This window comes from Mandrillus leucophaeus, unplaced genomic scaffold, assembly GCF_000951045.1.
Source record: "Mandrillus leucophaeus isolate KB7577 unplaced genomic scaffold, Mleu.le_1.0 Scaffold87, whole genome shotgun sequence".
In the NCBI taxonomy this organism is placed as follows: domain Eukaryota; kingdom Metazoa; phylum Chordata; class Mammalia; order Primates; family Cercopithecidae; genus Mandrillus; species Mandrillus leucophaeus.
Genome location: NW_012109474.1, coordinates 4,374,286 through 4,383,668, shown reverse-complemented (window position 1 = coordinate 4,383,668; position 9,383 = coordinate 4,374,286).

Below are 9,383 nucleotides of genomic sequence, written 5' to 3'. Positions count from 1 at the left end.
GAATCTGGTAGCCCAAAACCAGACACTGGTTCTCATTCTGCTACCTGCCCCTTCTATCCCTTAAATTTCTACTTTTCTCATTCTAAAACTTTTTATAAATAATGGGGATTGGGGATGTTTATAATACACTGTGAACATCTTTTCCTTGTCAGTATACTTCTACAATGTAATTTAATGGTAGCAGTAATATTCTCTCTTCTGGCTATCCCATAACTTAACCATTTGCTCTTAGTGACTAATCGAAGTAACTATGGGCAGTGGAGCCCTGATGAAATATAGGGAAGGACATTGAGAAGCCTCAGGAGGAGATTCAATTTAGTCAAGATTTAAAGTAGCTGTTCTCTTTAAAGTGGCATACCTTCCCCCTTGGGTACATCAGAGCAACTCTTCCTATTAAGTTTCTTCAGCTGATTATATGTAATAATTGAGAATTGTGAAAGAAATGTTCCCGCCATTGAGATTTTCTACTGCCTCCATACTCGTTTATCTACATTTTAAAGGATTGTGTTTGTACACCAGTACAAGAAAACTTCATAAGGAGGGTAAATGATTAGATATTTTAAATAGTAAATGAAGTTCACTGATCAGAGATTGGAATTGGGAGGGAAGATGGCTAAAGAGAAACCACACATTTCTAAGCCCTTGGGGTGAGTTTAGATCCTCATTAGTCTCAGGGAAAATGGGGATATTTGTAACTTGATTACTAAATGAGTTGTAAAAATAGACTTCCTGCTGCCTTTGAATGTGTTCTAAATGATAAATCTTCAATCTCTGAAAGCATGTGCGTAAGTGCCTTCCTTTTGTAATGTGGAAGTTTTAAGAAGGAACTACAGTAATCGGCTGAGTTTAAACCAAAAACTGAAAAGAACTGGCTTAGTAACAAGAGGCTTGCTAGTTTAAGAAGAGGCAGTAAATGAGAGTCAAGATTATGAGTCTGCTCAACTCCTACCAGCAACATTTCAGTTTACCCAAAGCTGCTAGCAGTGTTATACATAATTTTCTGCATATTTAAATATGGAGCATGGGGATGGGACAAGTCAGTCACACCATCTTCAGGGCTGCACAAAAAGATACAAACATGATCTGTACCATAAACTGAGTCAGATGGTGGTTCTTGTAAATTAGAATCATCTTGGATAAGTCAGCAATAGTTTACCTATATTCAGAATGGAAAATCTGAGTGTAATTACTTAAAATTTGGAAATAAAATGTAGCTATTCCCCTATATTAAAGCATTAAGGCTTTTATATCTGTTTCATGACATTTTCAATATCAGAAACACTGAGTGGAACTTTTGACATGATCTGTTTCTGCAATTTCAGGGAAATTACCAAAGTAGTATCACAAGGGACATGAATGGGTAGTGGTTTCAAGTCTACTTGAGTCAGAGGTGAAGTGCTAGGCATTATACCTTAATGATAAAACTAGGGCTAGGTGCAGTGGCTGATTGATGCCTATAATCCCAGCACTTCGGAAGGCTGAGGCTGGAGGATCACTTGAGCCCAGGAGTTCAAGAGCAGCCTGGGTAACAGGGAGACCCTGTCTCTAGAAAGCTAAAATTTCAAAAAGGATTGAGGGAATACTTGATAACTCGTAGATTTGGCTAATGCCCAACATGTGTAAATTAGCCAGATTTATTAGGTGACAAGAGAATGTGATCATAGAGATAACAAATAGCAATGCCTATTGAAAAATTATTAGTATTGTTGAAGTAAAATTTTCTGAAAGACCGTTTAAAACAACAGAGAAATACTGGACAGATAGACTGTGTTGCCCAGGCTGGCCTCAAGCGATCCTCCAGCCTTGGCCTCCCAGAGTGCTAGGATTACAAGCATGAGCCACTGTGCCCAGCCTACCTAGGATGTTTTTTTAAAAATCCTGGAAGCTCTAGTTATCTAGAGGCTAGGCAGATCTTTCTAAGTTTGTGTCTTCAGTGCATGAATGAAGGTTCTCAGAATTCATATTCTGAGAGCTGCCATCTCATTTGAATTTGAGAAAGCCAACTACAAAATCCGCTTTTCTTAGACTGTTCCCAGTAGTTTTTCTGGAACCACACATAATCTTATTCTCATGTCTGGAAGCTTATGAGAACTCTTGAGTCAGTCCTATCTTTTATGTTTTCCTAAGCAGGTGATTCCAAGTGCTTTTTCAAAAATGCATCCTCATGTTGAAGATTGTATTTGTGGTCAAGGATTTCAGAAATGGTCCCTTTTCTTTGCTAATAGGCAGGCTTTTTTGATGTCCCTATTACTTTAAATGGTGCCGTTATCTTTTTAACTTTCCCCAGGAATAGCATCCTTCTGCCATCCCTTCCACCATCACCACTACTTAGACACCCTTAGTTGCCGCCCCTTCATGAGAAAAGATGGAATCAGGACTCTACAGCTCTCTGTCCCTGGGGTCTTAAAATCCAAGTAGACCAATGAAGGGAATTTAGTCACCTTTTAGAGTACATCTGATTTTTCAGTCATTTCCTATGCTTCCCAAATCCTGGTCATTACACCTAGAAACTGCTCCTGGGCTAGCCCTACCAAGGTGTCAGGGCATGGGAGTTGTAGAATTTCATTTTAGTCTCCAACTTGGGCTTCCGTTTCAAGTTCCCTTATTTTCTGGCTTTGTTAGAGGGTATTTAATCCCATATTTTGCAGATTAGTATTTTGCATCTCATTTTCCTTATCTGTAAAATGAAAATAGTTGCCTCTGAGAACTGCGTGAAACCTAAGTATGAAATTAAGGCATAGAAAGGCTTGCTGTGAAGTACCTAATTTACTTTCATAGGTAGCATCCTCTTGTTCTGTTTCTTTTAAAAATCCAGCATGACCCTGAAAAATACTGTTGAAGGGCTCTTGAAGAGCAGTGTAAAGTAAAAGTGAGAAGCCTTTGGGGTTTAGAGCACTACCTTTAGTTGTGTGGCCCGGTTAGTACAAAGTGAATTCAGGTGCATACTTAATCTTTACCATACCCCTAGAGGTGGAAGTATTATCTCCATTTTGCAGAGAATAAAGCTGAGGCTTAAGGGTAAAAATTAGTAAAGAGTGAAAAATAAGTAACAGGCTTAAGGTAAAAATTCCCAAGTCTAAAGGCATTTTAAGAGAATTCCATGGAAAATGCCTCAGTTTTTTGCACATGTGAGCATTTTTCATTTAACTCTGGTTCTCTCATTCCTGGGCATGCCAATCAAAAGATTTCAGTGGCCCTTTTTAATATGATAGGAGTAATTAATATCCTCAGACTGTCATGACCATGAAGAGCTTGGGCTAGTTAAGGCACAAATAATTGTTTCAGAATCTATTTGTTGACTCAATGGGCACTTGCCCTGCCAAGCAAATGAAATGTCAAAATCAGCCAAAGCTATGGTGGAGTCAGAATTTTTACTTAGTTTCATCTTCGACGCCATAGCATGAGCAGATAGTGGCCCAGCCAGACAACTTTGTTGACTTTTTGAAGGATTGATCTTTTTCTAGAATAATGCAAATTCATTGACTTAAGTGTTTGTAGTTCTGAGTATGTAGTTTGCCTTGTCCTAGAGAGAAAAATCAAGAATGGGTGATGGACCTCATATTTTATTACTATGTGATGCTTTTTTTTTTTTCCTCTTCCTGAACCACATTTTTTTGTTTGTTTTTGTTTTTGCTTTTTTTTTTTTTTTTTTGAGACAAAGTCTCACTTGCTCTGTCACCCAGGCTGGAGTGCAGTGGCATGATCTCGGCTCACTGCAACCTCTGCTTCCTGAATTCAAGCAATTCCCCTGCCTCAGCCTCCCAATTAGCTGGAATTACAGGTGGCCGCCACCACCCCCGGCTAATTTTTGTACTTTTATTAGAGACGGGGTTTCACCATGTTGGCCAGGCTGGTCTCAAACTCCTGATCTCAAGTGACCTGGACCACATTTCAACCTCTAGCTTCTTTTCTGTTCTGGCCCTCCATTTTCTATCGCTTTTTCACATTTTACCAAAAAGCTATTTAAATCAGTCCACTGACCTATGGGTCTTCATTCTGATCCCAGTGTCTCTAACATACCCTTGACTAATAGCTGCTAAAAGTGTACCAATTGAGAAGAGGGTTGGTTCTGCTTCCAGGGATGGCTGCAGGACTTTAAAGTTGCTGCCAGATCCCACACTTGTAAGCCTGTTTCCTACCCACCTCCCCTTGTCTGGGTGGGCTAACCTCAGCTTCTCCCTTTAGACCAGAGGTACTCAACCTTAGTACTATTGACATTTTGGGCTGAATAATTTGTTGGGGGGTAGGAGGCTGTCCTGTGCACTATGGAGTGTTTACCAGCATACCTGGCCTCCACCCACTAGATGTCAGTAGTACACACACACACCACGCGCGCACACACAGTTGTGACCATCAAAAATGCCTTCTGACATTGAAAGCCAAACCCTCATTAGCCATTCCAGGGCTAATGAGCAAGCAAGTTCTAGGTTGAGTACTTGAGTTAAGCATGCTCCTAAATGTTTTATATACAATGACACTTAATCCTTAAACTCTGTGAGGGAAGTAGTACCCCCTCCTACAGATAAGAGCCCCATTTCGGAGATGAATGAACTTGCCCAGGGTCACACAATGACCGAAGGAATGGCATTCGGCCATTGTGATGTGCATGTTCTTCACCCCTGCTGTGTGTTGCTTCCTTACCGAGCAGCTTACATTCCAATTGAAATGCCACGGTCAGGGTTCCTAAGCCCGAGGACCCCTTTACAAAGCTGTCTCTTGCACTTCCCAGGTTCTCTCTAGAGATCTTGCTGCCAGGCAGCCAGACCACTGTGCCCTGAGGACCTGCTTTACAGTCACCCAGGCCCAAGCCTGCTGCACTTCCCACCTCAGACAGTCTGCCTATTCCTGGCAGCCGCATCAAGTTGCCTCAGAATCTGGTGAAAGATAGGTTGTGCATGGAACAAACAAGAATTCAGCTGCCTGAATCCATTTTCTTAGGCTTCAAGTAAGATTTTATTTGAAAACTTGGGATGCCTGCACCTTTCTAGGAAGTCTCCTTTTCCTGTGGTTTTCCCATTTGACCGTTGTTCCAGGAAGGAACCAGAGGACTTCAGAACCATCACCTTCAGGCCTCACAAAGGGTTGTTGGGATGCTGTCTCACGGGGCTTTGAGACTTGGCTAAGTCCTGAAAGGGCTTAGAGGGACATCCTTAGTTTGCTCTTCCAGTAACAACGTAGAAAGACACCTGAGTATGAGTCCTTGGTCTTCTTTGCCAGATCTGGATCCACTTTTTAAGGGTGTGCTAAGGGCAGCGCTAAGACCACTTGGAGCTAACCCCAGTGGACCTCTGTAGGGCTTTGATGTCACACTGGTTTGACCCAGCAAAGCTCCACAATGGATTTGTCACTATATCACTCAGATCTTGAAGAAGTCACTTTATCTCATCTACAAAGGGACCTCAGAAACCAGTGCTGAGGGAGTGTGCTCACCTGTCCACCTCCTACCTGGGTTTCTAGGGCAAACACAGCCTTGAGACAGTGCTGCTTAATCCCACCTGAACCTTAGTGTCACCTGGGAGCCTTTTAGAGGTGCTGATGCTGGACACTGCCCCTCTAAGATCCTGAATTAGTGGGTGGGCTGAGGCAGGGCTGTGTGGGAGCGGGGTGTTCAGCCCTCCAAAGCCAGGGTTGTGAACCACTGCTTTAGGCTGCAAGCCTGAAATTTATTTGACGTCTTGTGTTTTATCTTAATCAATAAATTCGCATTTTCCTAACAAAATCCGTATTTAATATTAAACTCTCTTCAGTTAACTCACCACACACATTTTCAGGAGTAAAATTAATGCACAAGATGTTTATTACATATATCACATAGCTCCTGGAGGTTTTGCTTTAGTTTGAGGCAGGTAAGCTCTTTAAGAACAAGGCATGCTCTTACAGTCTACAAAGCTGTGAAGATGTGACAGGAGAGGAAATTGTCCAGCTTCGCAATGGACCATTTTCCTTGGGCTTTTGGATACTGCTTTTTCATTTGAATCAGTGCCTGGGTGTGGGCTCAGGTTTTTCAGGGGCTTCATAGGCTACATAGTTGCAGTTGCCTCTGGAGACATAAATGAAAGAGAAACAAAAAGCTCAGTGCTTAAATAACAGTCTGTTTTGACCAGGAAAAAAGACACAGATGGAGGAAAACCCTGAAGGTACAGCAGGGATCCCCAGGCCCAACACAGGGCGAGAATCTTCTCCGCCTCCCCAGTCCTCAGACCTGCGGGCTTCTGTTGCTCCCACTTAGATGCCTCTCTGTCTTTTTATTTCATTCCAGAAAGAATTCCATATATTATATTTGACTCTTCTGCCAATCCTATGAAGTTGGACAGCTACCCGATTTTACAGATGAGGGGAAGGGGGCTGAGCAGGGCTGCCGGAACTGGGAACCAGGAGGCCCTGATGCCAGAATAACAACTGGGGAGGCTGAGCCCACACGGGCCCATTTGGTTTGAACAACCTCCAGGTTCCAACCCGGAACCCACCTCTTCACAAGATGCTTTCAGCATTTAAAGCTCTCTAAATTGGCCGGATGCGGTGGCTCACGCCTATAATCCCAGCACTTTGGGAGGCCGAGGTGGGTGGATCACTTCAGGCCAGGAGTTCGAGACCAGCCTGGCCAACATGGTGAAACCCATCACTACTAAAAAATACAAAAAAAAAAAAAAAAATTAGCCAGGTGTGGTGGTGCATGCCTGTAGTCCCAGCTACTAGGGAGGCTGAGGCATGAGAATCGCCTGAAACCGAGAGGCGGAGTTCACAGTGAGTAACTGCAGCCTGGGTGACAGAGCAAGACTCCATCTCAAAAAAAAAAAAAAAATGGCTGGGTGGTGGCTCACGCCTGTAATCCCAACTTTGGGAAGCCGAGGTGGGTGGATCACTTGAGGTCAGGATGTTCAAGACCAGCCTGGCCAACATGGTGAAACCCTGTCTTTATTAAAAAACACAAAAATTAGCTGGTCATGGAGGTGCACACCTGTAAACCCAGCTACTCCGGAGGCTGAAGCAGGAGACTTGCTTGAACCCAGGAGGCGGAGGTTGCAGTGAGCCGAGATCGTGCCACTGCATTCCAGCCTGGAAGACAGAGCAAGACTCCATCTCAAAAAAAAAACCGAAAAAACTCTAAATTCACAGTTTGTATTAACAATGGTAAAACAAAGTCCCCTGGGTGTGAAATATTTCATTCATAAAAAAGCACCTGTCTCTTCTGTGTTGTTCATAGTAATCAGCCTGCCCTGGCCACTCAAGGATTTGTTAGTCTACATTACTGAGCACCTAGAACATGGAGGTGGCACTGTGCTAGGGGCTTACCTATGATACCTATTATTTGGGGGGCCCGCCTTGCCCCTTAGCAGGTACAATACAGCATAGGACTTTTTTTAGGGTGGACTTGATCCCACACCAGTGCTTCCATGAGATGCCCTGTGCCTTGACACCCTAGAGGCCTTGTGAGGGACTTCAACCCCTAACCTATCCCTGGGTCCTATAGGAGGACACTCTATTCTGACTAGCTGGCATGAGAGGGCACCTGAGGTATGGCACTGTGCAAAACTGGGAGGCAGGTTGGCAAATAACCCAGGGCGTGGGCTGACCACATGCAGGTATCAGCATGCAGGGCATCTGGCCCAGCCAAGCCCAAACGCTGGGTGAGTTTAGAGTGGACAGAACCTCCATGCTATTTCAGAAGAGGAGAGGGAACTAGCAGAGGAAAAATGTATTAATTCTGAGACTGACCAGGGAGAAACATCATAGAAAAAAAGGTGACTATCAGCCCAGCAGTCCAGATACTTGACTGGAGAGTCCAATACAGAGAGCAGCTTGACCAGATAAGACTTATAGCCAGGGATGGAGTGCTGGCAAGGACAGGGTGATGACTTTCTGCCAGGGCCAACTGGACCTGGCCAAGCAGGCAGGCGGAGCTCTGGAGGTGGCAGCTGAAAACTCTGGGCCTGGATGGATTCTCAGGAAGTGCTTCCACTCCCTTCTTATCCCCAGGCCCTTCCCAGGCCTCTCACTGCCATCCAGCCACCCTCCTCCATTGTTCCCTCCCACTAACATTTGTCAGCTGGGCCCAGCATTCGGCTTGGGGAAACAGACACATAAAAAGGACTCTGTCCTCAGCTAGCTGGGTCCTTCCCTCCCACTCAGCTCTCCCCTGGGGTTTAGGAAACAGGACTTCAATGCATTCTTCTGATGCTGATTGAATTCCTTCCTTCTGGGCAGCTTTGTGTGCCCTTGGCACAAAATGGGAAAGGGAGCAGGAAGGGTTTAAAATAGCATACAACTGGCCAATTTGCACACCAACATAGGCTAGCTATTACAAACCCCAAAATCCAGGTGATGCAATTTGTTCCAGCTGTCTTTGGCATGGGCTTTAGTGTGGGTTTGCATTTTGAAGAGCAATGGAAATAAACATACCAAGTGCAAATTCTGTTTCTGTTGCATGTGTTGGAGCTATTGCAAGGTGTGGTTGCAATTCAGGCTGCAACTTGCTTTGGTGTCCGAATAAATTGTGGTTGTCATCCATTCTTGGCCAGAGGTCCCCTCAGATGACTTGTGGTCATCGGGTGCTGTTGGAATCAGCAACTTCTAGGAACCAGAAACTGAGACTGCCATGAAAGGAAGCCACTTCTGGGCGCGGTATTTAAAGATACGTTCGACAGCTTCTAGAAATGGCCAACACAGGCTAGAGTCCCGATTGCAAATAAATACTTTTAATGTAAAACACATCACTCATGGAGAGTCCTTCCTTAGACAGTTGAGAGGGCCAGTGTCATGAATACAGAGCGTTTATTTACAAAGAATGTTTTAAATCATTTTATTAGTTACTATGTCTGTCATAACCAGGAAAGAACAGCCAGCTGTCCTGGGATGTCTGCATCCACTGCATCCACTAGGTTCACTTAGTAGTGGCTGAGTAACTCAGATTTGTGCCTAGGCAAAATAACAAATATATAGGTCAGGGACCTTCTGGGTGGCTTGGGAATGACTGCATGTCAGTTGCACAAATGTCAAGGGTCTATAATAGACTTGCTGTCAAGCTAAGGGTTTTGAGGAGCGTAGGGTCACTACACCTATAGACATTTTGTTTCCCTTCTTTGAAAGGAAGAAAGGCCAGGCGTGGTGGCCCACACCTGTGATCCCAACAGTTTGGGAGGCTGAGGCGGGCGGATGGCTTGAGCCCAGGTGTTTGAGACCAGCCTGGGCAACATGGCAAACACCAACTCTACAAAAAATACAAAAATTAGCCAGACGTGGTGGCACATGCCTATAGTCTCAGCTACTTGGAGGGCTGAAGCAAGACAATTGCTTGAGCCTGGGAGGTAGAGGCTGGAGTAAGCCATGTTCGTGACACTGCACTCCAGCCTGGGTGACAAAGCAAGACCCTATCTCAAAAAATT